Source organism: Taeniopygia guttata, chromosome 2 (genome assembly GCF_048771995.1).
Source record: "Taeniopygia guttata chromosome 2, bTaeGut7.mat, whole genome shotgun sequence".
NCBI lineage: Eukaryota > Metazoa > Chordata > Aves > Passeriformes > Estrildidae > Taeniopygia > Taeniopygia guttata.
In genome coordinates, this window is record NC_133026.1 from 73,464,209 (window position 1) to 73,483,893 (window position 19,685).

Here is a 19,685-nt window from a genome sequence, read left to right on the forward strand (position 1 = left end):
GGAAAAATCTGAAATGAAATGCTAGTATCTTTAGAGTATATTATTTGAATGTGACAAACTTCATATGCTATGTGAAGAGAGGAACCTCAAAGAAAGTATTGATGCATTTCAAAAACAACTCCACCCTTCTAATTAGCTTCAAAACAAGGGATGGGGCCGGGGGAGCAACTACAATGGGAGACAGAAATAATGCATAGGAAGATAAAATTTATTTAAATAAAAAGTGGGTGGAGAAAATTGTTGTAATACTGAAGAGTTTGTTTTGGTAAATGAAGAAAGCTTCAAGACACTAAGGCAGACTACAAGCATAACATTGATTATATAAGCATATGTCTTAAGTTGGAAATGCAAGATGTGGCTAGAGGTGTGTATTCTATTACCATCTGTTAGAGGTGGGGCAGTTATCTTCTGTTAATTGGGCCACCTGTTAAAACCAGATAGGGCAGTTTTTTTCTCTCTTCCACAACCATTCCTCTCTCTGGAAAGTATCTTCTGTTAATGGGCCATTGACTCTCACTGCATGACTGATAAAATTACATCATCCCATTGGGAGATGCTCCACCTGGGGGGAAGGAGCCAGGCATTCCTATCTGAATATAATCTGATATTTGGAACATCAGTCAGCCTTTTCCACTGTATTCCCAGAGGAAGACCAGGCCCATCTACACCACCACTGGACATGTAGAAGAAAAGTGCACCCTTCTACAGGATCACTGCTTCAACAGAACCACATCTGTCACTCCAGGAAGATTACAGCCACCATTTAATAGGACTGCTACCAACGCCCTGACCAACAGGGTGTCAGGTCATATTCTGATCCTGTCAGTGTTGTTTGGTATTATTGCATTTTTTTTCCTTTAATTTTTATTTTTCCTGATAAGGAACTGTTATTCCTACTCCCATATCTTTGCCTGAGAGCCCCTTAATTTCAAATTATAACAATTTGGAGGGAGGGCATTTGCATTTTCCGTTTCAAGAGAAGCTCTTGCTTTCCTTAGAGGACACCTGTCTTTTCAAACCAAGACAGCATATCATATTGATCATATTCAGATCATATTGATGATTTCCTTTTCATAGCCTGTATCATTTTCTCATCTCGTGGTGGTCTTTGTCACTTATACTTTTTGTAGGAGCTTTAAGAACAACTGTGATTCAAAACTTCCAGGCCCATAAGGTTTTATCCACATAATCTAGCAACATCTGCCTTCTTACATATTTTGGAGATCATGCATTTTAAGCTGATCTCTTCTTATTTTTCTTTGATCCTTGCTCTTAGCATAATTTATGCAGGATATGTTTTCAAGATCCATCACAGTCATGCATGCTCTTGAGATCTCACACTGTCTACAGCTGAAGATAGAAGGAAAAGCTGGAGACCAGCCATTTTTTGGGTTTCATATGGGTCGCTGTCTAGAGTAATCCGCAGTCTGGTTGAAATGGTTTTCTGGATGAAATGTTGCAACATGGGGTTACCTTTTTAGCAGGAGGAAGGAGGTCTAAAAATAACCTTTGTTTCTAAACTGGAGTAAGGTTTATCAATTTCCTAATTGACTGGCAAGTGTAGCTTAAAAAGATCAGAGAAATTAACAGTATGAGTATCTCCTAAAATGTTAAAACATTTTTGTTGTTGCTACTTGTCCTGGTTCAGGGCAAATTTGGGAGAGAACTCCCAAAGGGGTTCTTCTAGAAGGCAGATTCAATCGACTCTTCTTTCCTAACTGGTTTGGGAAAAAATACTTCTTTGGAGAAAAGTGAAAAAACTGTTTATTAAGCAATAAAACTTTTTGCTGCTCTAAAAGAGAGACAAATTTAGAAAAATCTTCCTTCAGGGCTGTAGTTCGGCTCACTCAGTCTCTTACTAGTTCTTCCGGTGCTGGGAATGCTGCAGCCCAGGCCTGGCCTGCTGGGCTACAGGTGTGAGCTGCTGGTGTTCTTATGGGTGTTTAGTTTAGAGTAGGTTTGAGCAGGAAATGAAAAGGAAAAACTGCAGTCTAGGGAACTTTTTTACCGTAGCTAGCTAAAACTAACTAAAAAGTAAAGGAGAGCTCTGTCTTGCTGTCTGTCTATCTGCAGACAACACAGTCTAGTAGCAGGAATGTGGAGGAGTGAGTGTAGTTTCTGAAAACAAACTCTGCGCTTCTCCTCTCCCTTCTTGACTCTTGGAATAAGTCTTAAAGGTGCAAAACCTATTATTCAGCATAAGCAGAACAGATGATTGGGGATAAAAGCATCATACAGTCAACTCACGATGCTACTGTTCTGCTTTTGTAAACCTTTTGTGGTCAAGATTTTTCTATAGGACAGGAAGAAGGTGGGAGTAAAGGAAAAGAAAGAACATGCTATTGCAGGTATAGTGCCAAAATACTTTTCTCTTAATAAAGATTTTCCACTGTTGGCAACAGCAAGTGGAATATTTCAGCTGTGGGAAGGCTCATTCACAGCACTGTATTGCCCCTCCCTCCCCCCAAACAAAATGCTGAAGTTCTGTACAAATTTCCCATAACTGTCTCTTAGCCTGGTCATGGTTTGAGGAAGTCTGATTTTCAGCTGGGGCACGTGGTTCCCTGCAGGGAATCTGGTGGAGGCAATGAGCTGCCTAGTTTTGAAGAACCAAAAATTTGGCTAGGTTTAAAGATTGATATCTGTTTAAACCACTTAAAAGAATTGAATATACCTCTGTGGAAAAGCACATTTTAAAACAAACAAAGCCAGGGAAAGCTTTCTTGGCTTCTGGCTTTTGAGGAGGTAACTGTCTGACCTGGCCCAGTGTAGCCAGGTCAGGCAGGGCTGGGCCAGGCTGGGCTGCCCCTGCGTGGCCCACAGGGCTGGGCTGGGCTGGCGCTGCATGGCCAGGTCGGTTTGGCATGCAGCACAGCTGAGATTTCTGCCCTCTGAAGGGTAGTGAGTGGGCTGCCGAGTCCCGGCCTGGTGGGCAGCTGGGACCTCTTCCCAGTGGGGCCAGGCACCTTACCAGCAGAGCTCGCTAGTCCTTTGTTCTGCTGCTGCCGCCGTGCCATGCCAGCCGGAAGCTATATCAGCACCAGGAGCAGCCATATAGTGGGGACCAGCACCGGGAGTGGCCCTGTGGTTGGCACGGGGGGCAGTCCTAAGGCCATTAGTGGCTGGATCTGGGGTGGCCATGTGGCTGCTGCCAGCCTGGACTGGGAGGGGCCACGTGGCTGAGGCTGTCCAGCTGAAATCAGCATGACCGGGACAAAGGCACGTGACCATGGCTGCCTTGGCATGGCTCATAGATGTTGCACTATGACATGAAATAATGGACTTTGTTTGTTTAGCTGCTTTTAGTGAGCCATGCTGCGGACAGAAGGACAAAACCGGCAGCAGCAGCTTTTCTTAGTTTTGGTGGTCTGTATGAAGGAAAAGTGCTAAGTAAAGCCAGCAGCTGCCAAGGCTCGCACAGTGTTGGCAGAGACCACATGACCAGCAGCGAAAGACAGTGATTTCCCTGATGCAGAGACTGGATAAGATCAACCTTTGAGTGCTGTAAAACTCTGTAAAAACTGTTTAAATTGATAAAGCTTGAAAACAAATGAACCTATGAACACCAATACTCTCCCAAATCAGGAAGAGGAAGGGGTGAAGACATGTAGGGAAAACAACATGAGACACTGAGGTCAGTAAAGAAACCAATCAAATTCTAGATGGGAGGGGATTGAGGAGATGCCTGAGTTTTGGACTGAAATTCTTTTATGAGGCTATGGTGAAGCGATATGCGGAATAAATAAATAGACTCCACAACTTGGCGTAGTTATGAAGCGGGTATGTATTGTCAGCGCCCGGCACAAGTGAAATCTCTCTCCAAGACTTGTGCACTGAACTTTAGTCTGACCCAAACTTTTATTCCCAAAGGTGTTCCATATGCAATACATTACACAACTTTGCCATGCATATTCAACCCCTGCTCCTGCCTGTCCTCGCCTCTCATGCTAAATAGGTCCACGTCCTTCTAGGCATGTGTGGTTTGCCGGTGGTCTTGCAGGGATCTCTCAGTGGTCCCTGAGGCTGAAGATTGTGGTCTTCCTCATGGTTGAACTTTTCCTCTCTGAGCATGTGCTTTTGGTCTTTTGGTGCTTATCTGAGTACCATATGACAGTTTTGATAAGCTTGGAGACAGAGGAGCCTTTTTATCTGGGTTCCTAGTATTTTTGGTCCCTTTTGTTATTATTTGTTATGCAAGAAGCTTCAGTAATTCGCATTTTCTTATGTCCTTTTGTGCCATGGCAGAGGTTTCTTAAGTAAAAGGTTAAAATTCAACACATAATTGTACAAGCTAAAATATAAATGCTTAATTCATTTTGTTAACTTAAGTGAATTCCAAAAATCTCTGTTTCAGGGTGAAGATACATTTTTTAATATATTAGACTTTGTTTTTTCCGTGTAATACATGAAGTGCGGGGGGGATGCAGCATTCATTCGCAGCCCATGAGGAAAGGGCATTCATGCTGGAGCATGTGGATGCTGAAAAGCTGTAATCCAATGAGAAGCTTGAACAGAGATGAGAGAGATGAGAAACTTTGCCCCATGGATAGAAGAATAAAAACTTTGTTCCCAGAGATAAAAGAAGAGAACTTTTGTTATTTTGTGCTAAACTAACTTATCCCTAAAATAATACCATGCAAGTTGACATGGCCCATGAAAGCAGATTTGGGAAAAGCTGCAAGACATGGGAGGGACTTTCACACTGTGAACAGATTTTCCTTTCCCAGGCAGCTGATTGCCTGTGACATGGAAACCAAGACTGTTGAGAGAACTGTTTCTTGTGGAGAAGTCTCCATAGCATGGCAGGAGCGATTCCTCTCCTAAGTGGACTGAAGAAAGATTATTTTAGAGGTGGTAAACTGACTGAAAATTCCAAGTTTTGTCTCTTTATGTTGCTGGTGGGAAAGAAAAGAGGATGTGGGGGGGAGAAGTGTTCTAAAGCTTTATTCTGATTTTCATAGAATTTTTCTTTTAATTCACTGTTAATAAAGTTTTCTTTATACCCTTTAAAGTTTTGAACCACTTTTGCCCTCCTCTTCCTAATCCATATTTCATAGCAAGAAAGGAGTAAATTATTTCTAGTGGGTTCACTGGCGTTTGACCAGCACTAAACCCACTACATATAGTGGTGCATTGGCTGGTAAACTCAGATTGACGAGCCAAAACCGCTACAGCCTTCGTCAAAAACAAGGTCACTGTCATGAAGTAGTGGGAGCAATATTCAGATGAGGAGACCATGATTGGCTGAATATGAGAAAAAGAAGAAATGAAAATTAAGGGTAATATTGGAAGCACAGGAAATGCACTGGCAGATGATGTTGCTTGTTGGGGAATGGTTGTTGGAACAAGGCCATGATTCTATGGAATACCTGTTCCAAAAAAACTCTGTCTAAGACCCCAGAATCAGGCTTTTGTCTGACTTGGGAAACAGAGCTTGGGAACTAGTCTCTGTTTTGAGGCCTGGGAATTTGCATAGTTGTACAAGGTCTGGGAATGAGACAATAAGGACAGGCATAGCCTTGAAGATATGCTCTGTCTTCAGAAGGCATGACTTAGAGATGACAAATTTGGCTTGGAGAACTTAGCTACATCTGTAACCACACGTAGGAGAAGTAAAACAAAGACCTTTGTAAATTAACCAATAAGAGCTTACTGCTGACCATGCCTGTAGAATACCCTATATAAGCTAAGGTATCTTGGAATAAAGTCGGAGCTTGCTTCTCAATCATATTGGTTTGTGCTTGTTTCCCCACCGCCTGCATCAGTTGCTGTAATGTGGCTGTTAAGAGTAGTGACCTCTTTGGCATGTGACTTTGGTAATATCTTAAAAATAGAAGTCTTTACTTTTGCATCTAATGACTAATATTTCCAGCTAGGCTACACTTCTCCTACCCTCTACACAAAGTTGGCTGGGGAAAGAAGTGCACAAAACTGCTTCACACGAAATTGCATACCAACTTATTTTTAATGCTGCACTTGATTTCTGTGTGTCTGATTTTCATGCTGCTTTTCTTTTGATTTTTTTCTTGAGTTGAATTGTTGTGAAGTTGGTAGGAACAGGTCAGCAGAGAAGTGTGGTGGTGTGGTTTTTTTCCCTCATAATCTGATCACAACATTATTAAACACTTGTTGAAATAAAAATAGGCAGCAAACTGCACTTGTAACAACATTTCATCCACAAAGCCATTTCAACCAGACTGATTTACTGTAGCCAGTAGCCATTTGGGAGATTTTGGTCAAAACTAGCCTCTTCTCCTCCTCTGTCCCAAGGGGAGCTTGTTGTGGTGGCCATAATTTGCATTTTCAGAAACCAAATCAAGATATTTTAACAAAAAGAAAATATATTTTCTTCAGAGCCAATGACAGGCCTGGTATTTTGGCAGGACATTTCCTGCAGGTGTGAGCTGTTGGTCTGTAGCAGTATCACCAGCCTACATATTAAAATAGCTGGGTTCTACCACTTCTGTTACCCTCTGACACCCATCTGTCCTGGTATTAAGAGAGAAGTCTGGAGTTGGGAACTATAAAACTTAAGTCTTGATTACACAAATCTTTTTATATGCTTGGTTTAGATTACATTCTGTTGTGAATTTTCAAGGACTGTTCTATTACTGTCAAAACCTATCTTTAATAGCATGTATCTGTTTTGCTGAGCTGGAGATGCTGAGGGAAAGCAAGCATCTTTCAAACATCTAGGCCTTTGATTTGGTATCCCAGTTTATTTTGTCACCAGGCAGTTAAAAATTAATATCCAGGCCTGTCTGGTGTATGTTTTTGGAACAAGTAATTTTTCTTAGGGGTTAGAAAGGCATTAAACTGGGTTACATCTCTTTGATTCTCTATTTATGTGCAATTACCCACAAGAGTGTTTCTGAATTATCTTCTTTCTACCCTTGCCATACATGATGGCGTTTAAAAACAGATACACAAAAACCTATCACAGAGAATCACTTGACAGAAGGTGTGGTTAAGTGCATGGTTGTCTTTATAAACCAGCCATATTCACTACATGTGATGGAATGTATGAAACATGTTGCCATAAGTCCATTAAATGCTTAAATGTGTCAAGGTGCAGAGCCCTTACCAGACAGAAAAAAAGTTAAGCTGTTTGTCCTGGTTAAGCATAAATCATTCTGCAGTTCATTTACAGCAGTAGTTTCTTTGTAAATACATTGCTTGTGGTTTTACAAGAATGTAAGAAGCAGAAGTTTTTTACAAAACCTTTTAAGTTTAAAAAATATGATTCACTATGCTTATTCTTCTCTGTTTACCCTGGTAGCAATATTGGTAACTTGCAGTAGTTAACACATCTTCATTTTGATACCCTTACTCCCTCTTTCTCCCTGTTGTTTAGGAACTGTTTTGAAGTGCAGTAAATTAACTAAATATGGCTTAGTCTCCATTTTACTACTAGCCAGCTTGGGACAGTTGTTCTTGAAGCTGATGTCCATTTTACTACTAGCCAGCTTGGGACAGTTGTTCTTGAAGCTGATGGCAGAATCTTTGAACATAAATTTGGAAAGTCTCATATTTGATGAGAGCTTGTGTGTGGGATGCAGACATTCAGCTGTTTTGCTGAAGAACTGAAGTAGCCTTGCAGAGTATGACATTAAGTTCTCTGGACTGTTTCAGGCACATTTTTAAATTGGAATACAGTTAGGCTGTAGTTCTATGAAGAGCTGAGTGCCATTTCACTTCTAACCTTTGCCTGAAAGATGCCGGCATTCAATATAAGCTGTTTGTTGAGATCTTTTAAATGTAAGTTGCATGTATTTTCCTTAGCATACTATCAACACACCAGTTGTTCAGTTATTAGTAGTATTTTTTATTGCATGTTTGTTGCACTGAAATGACATGGTGTCTAGGTTTGGAAAGACAGGTGTCTGCTAAAGAAGGCAGGAGCCTCCCCTGAAATGGAACAAATGTAGACCCCTTCCCTCCGAATTGTTATAAATTTGAAATTAAGGGGGGCTTTCAGGCAAAAAAAAAAAGGGGAGCAGGAATAACAGTTCTTTATTAGGGAAGAAAATAAAAAGATGAAATAAACAATGCAGTAAAACAAAACAACACTGACAGAGTCAGAATACAACCTGACACCCTGTTGGACAAGATGTTGGTAGCAGTCCAATCAGAATCATGGCTGCAGTCTTTCTAGAGTGTCAGGTATGGTTCTGTTGGAGTAGTGATCCTGTAGAAAAAGGGTGTAGTCTTCCTCTGAAGAGGCAGTGGAAGAGGCAGCTGTTCCTCTAGGAAAAGCCCACGAAGAAAAAGCTGTGTTGGTGGGCCAGAATCTCAAGACTATATGTAGGTAGGAATGCTTGGCTCCTCCCTCTGGGCGGAGCATCTCACAATGGGATGTTACAGTTCTTATCAGTCATGCAGTGACACTCAATGGCCCATTATCAGCAGATGTCTCCCTGGAGGGAGGATTGATTGTGGAAGAGATAAGGAAAACCTGCTCATTTAACGCAAGACAACTGCCATACAGATGGCAAATAGAATACATCTTGCTTTTCAATCACATGGGTTGCACAATTATGGTATAATACTGCTCTTTTGGCCTTTGAAAGTAAATGCTTGGACTGAACTAAAACCAGCCTTGGTCTGACGGGGTGCAATTATCCAGGCAACACATTTCTTTGATGTAGTAGACTTCATTATATTTAAAATTCATTATAACTGTGGCACATTGAATTTTAAATAATGAAATAGCGAGAAAATAAATTTCTCTCTATGGATAAGTGTTTAATATGCTAGTGTTGGTGAAGGGAGTGATCTCTCACTGTTCATAATGCTATCAGCTGTAGTGGAGAAACCCATTTGAATTGCATTGTGAAAGGATGTGCCTGGAAAACCAATGATGCTTCTCTCCAGTACTTGTCTGTGCTCAAAAACTTGACTACTATAGCATGGCCTTATTCCATTCACTCTTTCTTGATGTGCCTGTATGCTTCCATACAGCAAATTCATAGATCTTTCTTAGTATCTTCATCTCTTTAAAATGCTGCTGCTACTTCTCCTGCCCTACCTTCCCCCCACCCCCCCACCCCACGTGTGTGTATGTATTTTGTTTTGGTGATTGTTTTTTTCTTTTTTAAGGTTAGGTTTAGCCACTGAGTGCATGTTTACTGAAAAGAAGACTTCTGTGCTTTTTGGAGTATGTGTACGTATGTGTTTATATATATTTGTGTGCATATGTTCACATGTATATAATAGACACGTATATAGAACCTTATATTCCTAAAAATATTACCTTACAAGCAAACAAAAATTTGTGATGCTTGCTGTAGTTTAGTAGGACCTACATAAATTACATAGTCTGTTTTGAACACTTGAGCATCTGGTAAATGCAAAGAATAGTCAGTTAAAATGGGCCCAGTCATTTAAAGTTTTGTTGTTCTGGGCAGAAACTAGGAAAATTCAGACCTTTCAAGAAAAGGGGATTAAGAGTCTGGATCAGTTATGCATGGGGATCCATCCCATCTGTTGTTGGGATGTAGCTGGTTTGCCTTTTAGGAGTAACGTATGCAATGAACAGTTTGAAGTTCTTCTAAGAGGGAAGTCCTTTCTGCATCTGAGCACAAAGGAATGCTTTGTTTGCTCCCAACATTTGCACAGTGATCTCATTTTGTGTTCTTATTTCTATCCATTTTTGTTCTCATAATCAGCTTTACTAGATAGTGAAGAAGAGAAGGTAATGACTCAGTCTAATCCATGCAAGTACTGGTGGATTTAGATATGATTAGAATATTTCTGGATTATGAGGAGGAATCTTTTTTTTTTTTTTTTTTTTTTTTTTTTTTTTTTTTTGTGAATCAAATCTCCATGCTCAGAATGTTATAAATCTAAACACCTGAAAAAATACACAGTTTGTTTCAGTCAGAGAGCTTTGCCTGACTGTATTTAACGAATTATCTCTGGAGGCTTTAGTCTTTGTTTCCTTTGAGTCTCATAAAATATAGCAATATAGCTTTGTGAAGTGTTCTTACTTTAATTATTCATGGAGGTTCTATGCTGTATTTCTCTGTTGCTTATGAATTTGAATTAGATGCTTCTGAAAGACTCAGTCTTGAAATTGCTGTCAAGGTTCAGTTCACATCTGACTCAAGTGATTTGTTTCCAGAAAAAACTGTAAGAGATGTTGTGTTATACAAGTGCAGAAAACAGATTTCCTTGTACATGGAAACTTTAAGAAAAAAAAAAAATCAATGCTTGCATTTAATTATCAACAACTATAATAGAGGTTTTGTGTTTTGGTGATATTTGTGATTTGGTTTAACATGAACCAGTAGCAAAATCATGGAAGTTGTCCTGGAATTAAATCTGTTTTATATTTCTTCTTGCCTCACAGAAATCTAGGTGTAAGCATCTATAAAGTAGATGAGTCCCTGTCTGTAATATCAGGCATTTCTGACAGATTAACATTTACTTGTTTTGTGGTTATCTTTGTTTTTGGAGGAAATGTCCAAGTAACTTATAGAATAAACAGATAATATGGATATTTGTTAACCTTTTGCAAAGTTAAAGCTAATCATTGTGCTTTGGACCTGATTACCATACGGACAATCAGGATGCCTTGGCAAGAACCAACAGAGCAAGAAGATAGAATCAAGAAAGAAGTTTGCATCAAGACTTCTACAAGCAAGAGATGTTATAAAATGTGTAAGTTTGTTTATGTGATGATTAACCCAATCATTGTAGTAAAAAAATACTAGCCTTCCTGGTATAGTATATAAGCAAATGTAGTCCAAACTAAAGACAGATTCTTGTGGGAATTCTTAGAATCAGAAGGTTTTGGGTCAGTTGCAAAAGGCAGGCCTCAGAGACAGCAGAACTGTGATTAGAGCTAAGTAGTAGCCACAAGATTTGTCAGCAGTAAAATTATACAAGAAGTAAAAAGTAAGGACAAATAGAACAATGGTCAGTGTATTAACGCTTGGCTAGAAAAACTCCTTAAGTTACAAAAAAATATATCTAGGAAGATATTAGGAAGTTCTAAGCTTAATAATGGATCTCTGTGCAGTGTATCATAAGGCTTACAAGCAGGTATTGTATTCGAAATAAGCGAGCATTGTTTAAGCAAAGGTACATGTGCTTATAGTGGTTGGATAGAACTACTGTCAGTGTGCTTTTGCTTTGTGTGATTGGTTGAAAAGCTTTTAAAGTAAGTTGTAACATTAAAAATAAGCAGCTCAAGACACGTTCTTTAGCAGTCCTGTCCCGTTCGTGATTTGTACATAGTCCCCTGGCCAGCGATAATTCTGACCACCTCTCAGTCCCCTGCCTATCTCCATTGCCGATAAATTATACTGATGTAAAGTATGGATTCTACTAAATAGACAGTTTTATTATGCGAAGTCACTTAATGAATTTAGCCATTTATCCCCTATGCTGTCATGTAAGAAAATTAAGTTTGTCCTCATGGTTTAAGAGCAGTCTTCCATTTTCTTTATGGTTGATAGAGTTTTTAAGTGGTATAGATCATTATCAATGCTAATAGTGTATTTGTGTGAATGTTAATACATTTTGAGAGTAAAGAAACTTGATCCTGTAAGGCACTATGAACAAAGAACTTGCTCGTAACTTACATGTGGGGAAAAGAAATGAACTTAGCATGTACAAGATAGAATAGAAGATGTGTCAGTAAGCCTTACGTTTTTTTGCCCTGAGCAGTGATTGGAGCATGAGGGCTTTTCATTCATAAGTTGTTGCTCTTGAATTTCTGACCTCATACCTTGGTAGTTGTATCTTTCCTGTTGGGTCAGGGAGCATAAAGAAACAAACATGATTTTCAACTTCAGTGGTATGAGGTTATGCCTCAGCTAATCTTGCAGTTAAACCTCTTTGGTATTCTGCAGCTTACTGATCTTGGAGATTAAATAAGTAAATTTTTCCTGAATTTCAAATACTGGCTAGCTCATGGTAACCCAGAGGATAGACACTGCATGGCATTAAAGCAAATTTCAGAGTAAAGGAGGAAGTGCATATGGAAAATCAAATAAAAACCAGCTTGTGTCAGATTCTAGCTCTTATGCTTTACATCATAGTTACATCACTGCTCCTCTGGCTGCTTTTTAAGTTAAATGCTGTCTTCTGAATCTAAAGTTGCTGGTACAGTTCATCCTTTCCTGCTCTCCAGAAGAAGGAATTTAAAAGATATCAAGCACTTAACCTGAATGTCATCATCAGAAATTACTGTCTGGCCAGTACTAGCTGCCTGTGAGTTTGAAGTCAACCTGCTTGTCTTACATCTCTCGCCTACTGATATGACTAAGATTCAGAGGTTACACTGGGAACAGTTTGATCTTATTATCTGTGCTATTTAAATGGTTACATCTCTGGTATAGGTGAAGCTTTAAAGGTATAAGTGTCAAGATATTCAGCCCATAATGTTTAACCAGACGGTGGTATCGAGCTGATAGAATGCACAAATCTGACAACACTGTTGTAATTAGCTAATCTTTCAGGAATGGAGGAAAACTAAAACCCATCTTTTCTTTTAGTTTCATTTTGTTTTGAAGTATGTAAATACTTTTAGAGACACAGACCTGAGTTTGGCCAGGTCTCTTATAGAAAGCTGACATAAAGAAAAGGAGGGGACAATCCACCTACTCTTTTAGTCATATATTTTGGGGTTTTTTTGGTTTTAGTTTGCAAATATGCCTACCACAGGAAATGTGAAGAGAAGGTAAGCATGTTTTTTTTGCCTCCCTTCTCGTTGTTAACCTACATTGATTCAAAACTGAGGTAACAAAATCTGTATGAGGTAATTAGGAATATGATGCCTAGCTGGGGTATTGTTCTTGCCATTGATTAAAAAAAATCCCAATGTAGTGGAAACATTTGCACCAGTGGTTGAATTTCTCATTCTTCCCACAGGAGGAAATGTTTTAAGTTGAAAACATCAAGTTAAGTGGGTGAAATACAAATCACACAGAAAAGAAAAAAAATATATCTGAGTGAATAAGGTATACATACTCTTAATGATCTGATTTAAACCCAGAAAACAAAGAACACTAACTCTCTATGTATAAACTGGAAAGAACTTGGGGGGCTCAAAATATATCCAAAAATGGGATTAAAACCAAACAAGGTTAGATGTTGGTACCAAAAAATGGATGTATTTTATTTAATAGTAGAACTGGCAGAGAGAAAGAAAGAGTTAAGAAAGAAAAAAAGAAAGAAGGAAAGGAAAGAAAGAAAGAAAAAGAAAGAAAAAAAGAGAGAAAAATGTATGTGGGGGGTGTGGAGAGAGAAAGTGACAGGGTTTAGATGGAAGCATATCACCCATATAAGGGTCCTAATGACATCTTGTTGCTCCCTTCCATCTGGTCTTGGTGGTGAGGGTCCCACACCATGCTGCCACATGTGTGGAGTATAGAATTCTGTGGATTAATGCACACCTTGGGCCAGGTAGGAACGTCTCACTTGCAGGGGCCAGTTTGACATTGTCCCTTGCAACACTGAGGGTCTGTTGCATCATCTCGGGTGCTGTGGTGCAGGGACTGGAGACCCTTTGGAATGGCCTTTTGATGGGTCATGTCACCCCCTTCTGCTGCGGATAAGCTTTCCCCCAGGAGAAGGGCCCCTCAGCTGAGCTGGTCTGCATGCTGTGCCTGTCTCCCCCCACCCTTTGGTGAAAGGGTCTGTGGGAAGCCTGGCAGCTGATAGCCCTGGGGCTGTGATGTTCTCCCCGAAGGTGCTAAGCTTGTGCTTTGTGAATGTCTTTAGTTCCTGAGTTTTATCTTACCTTCATCAGTGAATGGTCTGGAGGCTCAATCTGAAGGTCTGTTCAGGATGTGGTGGTATTCTGTGCAGCTGTTGTAATACAGTTCTAAAAGTCCCTCATGAAAATGTTTAAGTCAAAAACTGTAGTATTTCAGTCTCTGACACTTGCACACCTGCGTATCAGCCCCCATGGCTGTGTATGCACACTTTTATACAAATATATATAATTTGTACAGCAACAGAGATTTAAAGGCAAACTTTTGGCATTGGATTATAGAAGTATAAACATATTATTAATTTTCAGTGATTACTGTAGATTCCCCCAGGTCAGTTATATTCCTAGATTTTTGTTACTTTAGAAAATCTTCAAGTTCTATTCACATAAGATGAAATCAGTAGTTCCATGGTCTCATGTGACTTACTTTCCCCATTGCTAGATTTGTGTAAATCAGAGACACTTACAGATTCAGTATAAATATAGCACTCTTGGAAGGCTTTATTTTTCCAGCAGGACCTTTATGGGGTAATATTCCATTCTTTTAACTTAAACTTTTGATTATTACTTGCTATCTATTAAGACAACATATTTTATAGTCTCTTTTGGAGACCAAAGATCAAGACTTATTATCTGTGTTGTTACCTTGATGTTTGCAAGCATTTGTTTGTTTGAGTGCATCCAAGGTACAAAACTAAATTCAAGAGAATAATCTTTGCTTCGTGAAGGACTTAGAGATTTTTCAGGACATTTTGGGAAATTCTAGTAAATACAAGTTTCAGTAGGCTAAGCATTTCCCATTTTAAATAAAAATGGTACATGTGCATTTGAAAATCACTGTGTTGTGTGGTATGCTGGGTAAATGCAGAATTCTGTTTTTTTTTTAATGAAATAAGATTATAAAATACGCAGTGGTAATTATATCTTTAAGTGAGATATTCCTTTTAAAGGGTTTCAGCAGCTATATACATTCAATAATAGTAATAGACTAGTAATAATACTATAATAATGGTGGTCTATTGGTAGACGCAAAACAGTTTAGTAGAAAGATGTACTTTTTATTAGACCAGATCCCTCTTTGCACTGTAGCTTTGGTTGTCCAAATAGTACTTGCAGTATGGAATTCTACTAGCTGTATAAGAAAGAATCTGGTTTGTCAATAACATTGATAGCTCGCAGATTTACTTGGGTAGGTGGGACATAGAACTAGAGTTTCCAGAAGTGATGATATTTAAATGATTCTAGAGACTGTTGTGATTCTTTGAACTTGTTGTGGAGATGAACAATTTAATATATGTGTCTTATGATTAAAGCAGGAAACTCTGATTTCAGCTCTCAGCCATTTGGGCGTTGACTGTTGAAAACAGTAGTATATGGAGTACCAAAAATATATAATAGCCTAACATCTAGATAGTGACTGGTATGTTTTATGATTTTTGAATAACTAAAATGAAATTATTAGCATTTGTTACAGAATATTAAAAAATATGAAAAAATAAAATTCAGTTATCAATTATTTCTTACAAGACGCTTATTTTCTGATTTCCAGAGTAGTTAGTCAGCACATAGCTTAAATTCAGAATTTTTCTATGAGTCTTTTTTTTTTCCTGACTACTTTCTAAGGCTCATGATTTCTGCACCCATCAGTGTATGTAGTTTCATGTTGTAGTTGAGACGGTCACAATATAAAGCAACACTATTTTCAGAAGGCTTCAAACACAGTTTTACTATAGCATGCATGCTTTTTATACATTCTTACAAAACTCATAATTTTACACCTTATCCATTGTTCTGGAAAGACAAAATGTTTATTGGAATAGACAGTTGCAGGTTTCTCTTATTTACCCTTCTTTCTTTCTTGGTTTCTATGTCAACAACCTTGGTAGAAAATTCTTTCAGGAGTAAACATGGATCCTCTTATCAAACTTCTCTCTGGCTCACAGAAGTCACTGCAAAACCTCTTCCAGAGTTTCAGATAGTTGGTTGTGTTGTGTAAGACTCAGCTGGTTTAAAGGACAGGCGTCTGCTAAGGAAGGTGGGAACTTCCCTTGGAATGGAAAATGTGACCCTCCCCCCTCCAAATTATTACAACTTTGGACTGACGCTTTCAGACAAAGATATAGGGAAAAGAATAACAGTTCTTTATTAGTGTATATATATGGATCTGTATGTATGTATGTATGTCTGTATATATGCACAACAAGGCAAACTAACAACCACAGTGGAAGCAACAACAAACAGAACCAGAAACCCAGTAACAGCCTTCTCTTGGCTGTTCAGCACTTTCCCCTTTGTTGTAATTATGGTTACAGCGACAGGGGCGCTGGTGGCCGCTGGCCAGACAGGGCAGGTGTAATGATTCCCCCACAGCTGCAAGGGCGCTGTGGTGTGAGCTCAGCTGCCTCTCGACATGTGCAATGGTAGGCACACTGGTGGGACAGATAGATAAGGGGCTTCCTTTCCAAAATCACAGTGGCAGCTGATCTGGTGGAATGGCAGAGGCAGGCACACCCCAGGTGGCGAACAAAATGTAGCAGAAAACTCCTCGCCCTTAGCAGGAGCACAGGGTGGGGGAGGCTGGTTGGGTGAACCCTGGGTGTTGGGGTAGAGTGTAGCGAAAACTGAGGCAGCGGCAGAAAGCAGTGAAGCTGAGCAGTGACATCTGGGTTTCTCTGTAGCAGCTGCCGTACACAGCCGGGGAGATGCCTTGCTTGGGGAGGGGGGAGGGGTCCTGTGTTTTTCCCCTGAGGCACCTAAGTAGATGGTGAGGGTCCTTTCCAGTGCAACTGGGTGTTACTAAGGTCCCAGTTCCTCAGCTGGTCTTATGAGCCATGGTTAAGAAGAAGCAGATCCAGGCTGGACCTCCATGGTGGCATTAAATTCTTCCCGTGGTAACAGGAAGGCCACCATTCCCCTTCTATCCTGAGGGTGAGAGAGAGAGAAGCCAAGCCCAACCATTCACCACCCCCCCCCCCCCCAAAATCTGGCTGTTATCTTTGTTCCTCCCAAGAGAAAGCCCCTCAGCTACAGGAGTGCAGCCAGCTCTACCTGTCCCCCTTCTCCTTGACTACATTTTTTTTTTCTCTCTCTTAAGTATTGGTCATTATCATCTCCTAGGCAATCAAATGGGACAAAATTCCCTTAGAGAAAAGGAAAAAAAATTCCTAACCTCCAACATACATTAATAACACTGAGGTTGGGTTTTTTTGGTTGCTCTTTTTCTTTGAAAATAAAAAAATATGTTGGCAAGGGGAAAAGATGTTGAGGTGATATTAGTGAGAGAAAGAAACAGAATTGTGATAAATGGATGTGATTCATGCTGAATAAGTTGTACTTATATCAGTAATTTGGGAAAATAATTGGAAAAGTATATGTGATTATTGTTATGAAGCAGATGGGGTTCTTCAATAAACATGTGGAAAGTAGGATGCAGGAGTTGGATTTGGCCTTGGGAATGCAGGAAGTCGGGAACTGACTCCCAAACCAAAATTGGCATCAACTGAAGTTATAAGACAACTCCCAGAGCAGGATCGACCTTGAATATGAATAAAATTGGGACCATTCCAGATAGGGAACCTAAAATAGTGGTCTTATCTATGAAATAATAAGGCTCAATTGGAACATAATGCATCAAGCTCAATGCACATGTGCCACCTGCCAGGTTATTCAGAGGACATGTGAGGAAGAACTTTGGCCTTCCTCCAAGAAGACTCCTGAAGAGACAAGAAGACCCCATGGCAACAATGGGAGCATGCGCTTTGCAAAAGAATGACGTAGACTTCAAGAATTGAAAATGGGAGGAGATTTATGGGAACTATTGATGAATATGTATTAACATAAAGTATAAAAATTGTGCTTGGATTCTTTTGCCCTTGTACGGATGGTAGGATGGGAAACCCTACCCATACCCAATTGGTTTCGCTTACGCTTTATCTGAACCATTGCCAAATAACTCTTTGTAACCACTTCATTATATTTGATTGTATTATTATTATTTTGTACCCCAATTAAAAATTGCTGCTAAATTTCAGTCTTGTGATTTATGAAATTGGACATATGGAACCCCATTCATAACAGAATGATTTCTGCTTGTCTTTGTTCACTACCAAATATGGATGAGTTACTTTTTCATTATGGATTTGAACTTTCTACTAGATATCTCAGAATGCTTTAGAATGTTTTTAGGAGCTTTTTTGTTGTTGTTGTTTTTTGTTTGGTTTGGTTTGGTTTGGTTGTTTTATCGTCTCATGACCTATCCTGTTCTGCATGATTTGGGGAAAAACCTCTTTTCTGGTCCAGTTATTAGCTGATTAGCTCTGATTCTTTTCGTATAGATGCAAGAAATCGCACACAGACTTGCTGTGTAAGTTTTTTTCTTTCTTTTTTTTTAAAGAAGAGAAGCATCCTTTAGATTTTGAAAATAGGATCAAAGAACCTAGGAGCTATGCATTTTACATTGCTGCTGCCTGGAACTCTCCCTTAGATAACATTGCTTAGCTCATGCCACGTTTGTTTCTGGGAAATGGGAATTAAGTAGCTTACAAAAATATACCACTCCTTTCTTCTTCAGTTTCTGTTACAAAAAGTTGTTTGCCCTTACTTACACTGTACTCCAAGCTTCTACTAAAGAGGCATTGCCTGCATATCCACTATTACAACTAAAGGCAATAGCAAGATCTTGAAGGGTATTCTGAGTATCAGCAGTGGCTGTAATTGGGTAGCAGGCAAAATGCACTGGGACCCAGTGATGTGTAGCCTTCTGCAACATTGCTGTGTCATACTATATTGCTTTTGCTATGCTGCTTTTATTTACTGTGTTGCTTTTACTGGGTATTTTGATGAAGCATACATACACCGTAGAAATTGGTTGAATTCCTTCTTGCAGTATTGCATCTGAAAAGTTTGACAGCATATATTGCAGGTGTCTTGGTTTGAAAGACAGGTGCCTGCCAAGGTAGGTGGGAACCTCCTTTTGAATGGAAAATATGACCCTCCTCCCTCCAAATCATTATAACTTTGAAATTGTGAGGATTTCAGGGAAAGATATGGTAAAAGGAATAACAGTTCATTACTAGGATACACACCCACACACACACACCCACACACACATAGATATAACAAGGCAAACAAACAAGAACTACAGCAGCAAAAACAAACAGAAAAAAACCACAAAAACCCACAGAAACCCAGCAGCAGCCTTCTCTCAGCTGTCAAGCACTTTCCCCTTTGTTGTGAGACAGAGTGAAAATTTAACAGGGTAGAAATCCATTCTGCATGGGTAATGGCAGCTTAGCCAGCGGGAACTATAGAAAGTTGCACAGGGAGAAACTGTCCCGGTGCCTGTCCAGAAGCAGGAATCTCAGAACAGCAGGCTGGAACAGCAGAGGCAGGCACAGCCAGGGTGGCAAACAAAATGTAGCAAAAATTCCAAAGCCGTAGCAGGAATTGCGGGGTGTCCCGGCAGATAGAGGGTGATGGATTAAAATGAAGAAAAAAAAAACAACAAAAAAACCGGCCTGAAGCAGTGGCAGAAAACAGTGAGGCTGGGCAGTAGCAACTGGGCTCCCTCAAGCAGATGGGAGGTGCTCCCACCAGAGGGGAAGGGGGTGAGGGTCTCAGGTTTTCCCCCGAGACATCTGGGTAGATGGTGAGGGTCCTTTCCAGTGCAATCAGATGTTGAATAGGTCCCAGTTCAATGGCCGCTGTTACGATCAAAGGCTCACCCATGGTAAGGAGAAACTGTGCAGGACAGAACTCCATGGTAACAGTGAATTCTTGCTGCAGCAACAGTCCCACACTAAGATCACGACCGTCTCCCCTCTGATCCAGAGAATGAGAGAGCGAGTGAGGATGGTGGTATCTCTGCATTTCTCAAGAGAAAGCTGCCCAGTTAAGTGATGGTAGCAAACTGTACCCTTCCCCTCCCTCCTCCGATCCGTATCTTTTGTCTCTTAAATGTTGT

At 39.9% G+C, this 19,685-nt stretch overlaps 1 protein-coding gene across 12 annotated transcripts in view; it reads left to right on the forward strand.

Annotated features, from left to right (window-relative positions):
- TNS3 (tensin 3) overlaps positions 1-19,685 on the forward strand; it is a 204,411-nt gene that overhangs the window by 34,820 nt on the left and 149,906 nt on the right. For 2 of the 12 annotated variants that reach the window (XM_072924229.1, XM_072924232.1), the window contains exon 1: positions 10,565-10,662. The exons of 9 other annotated variants lie outside the window; for them this stretch is intronic. The gene's annotated coding sequence lies outside the window, so the exon portion shown is untranslated. Of the gene's footprint in view, positions 1-10,564; positions 10,663-19,685 lie in introns of those variants that run through there. One more of the 12 variants, XM_072924238.1, reaches the window with a different exon arrangement.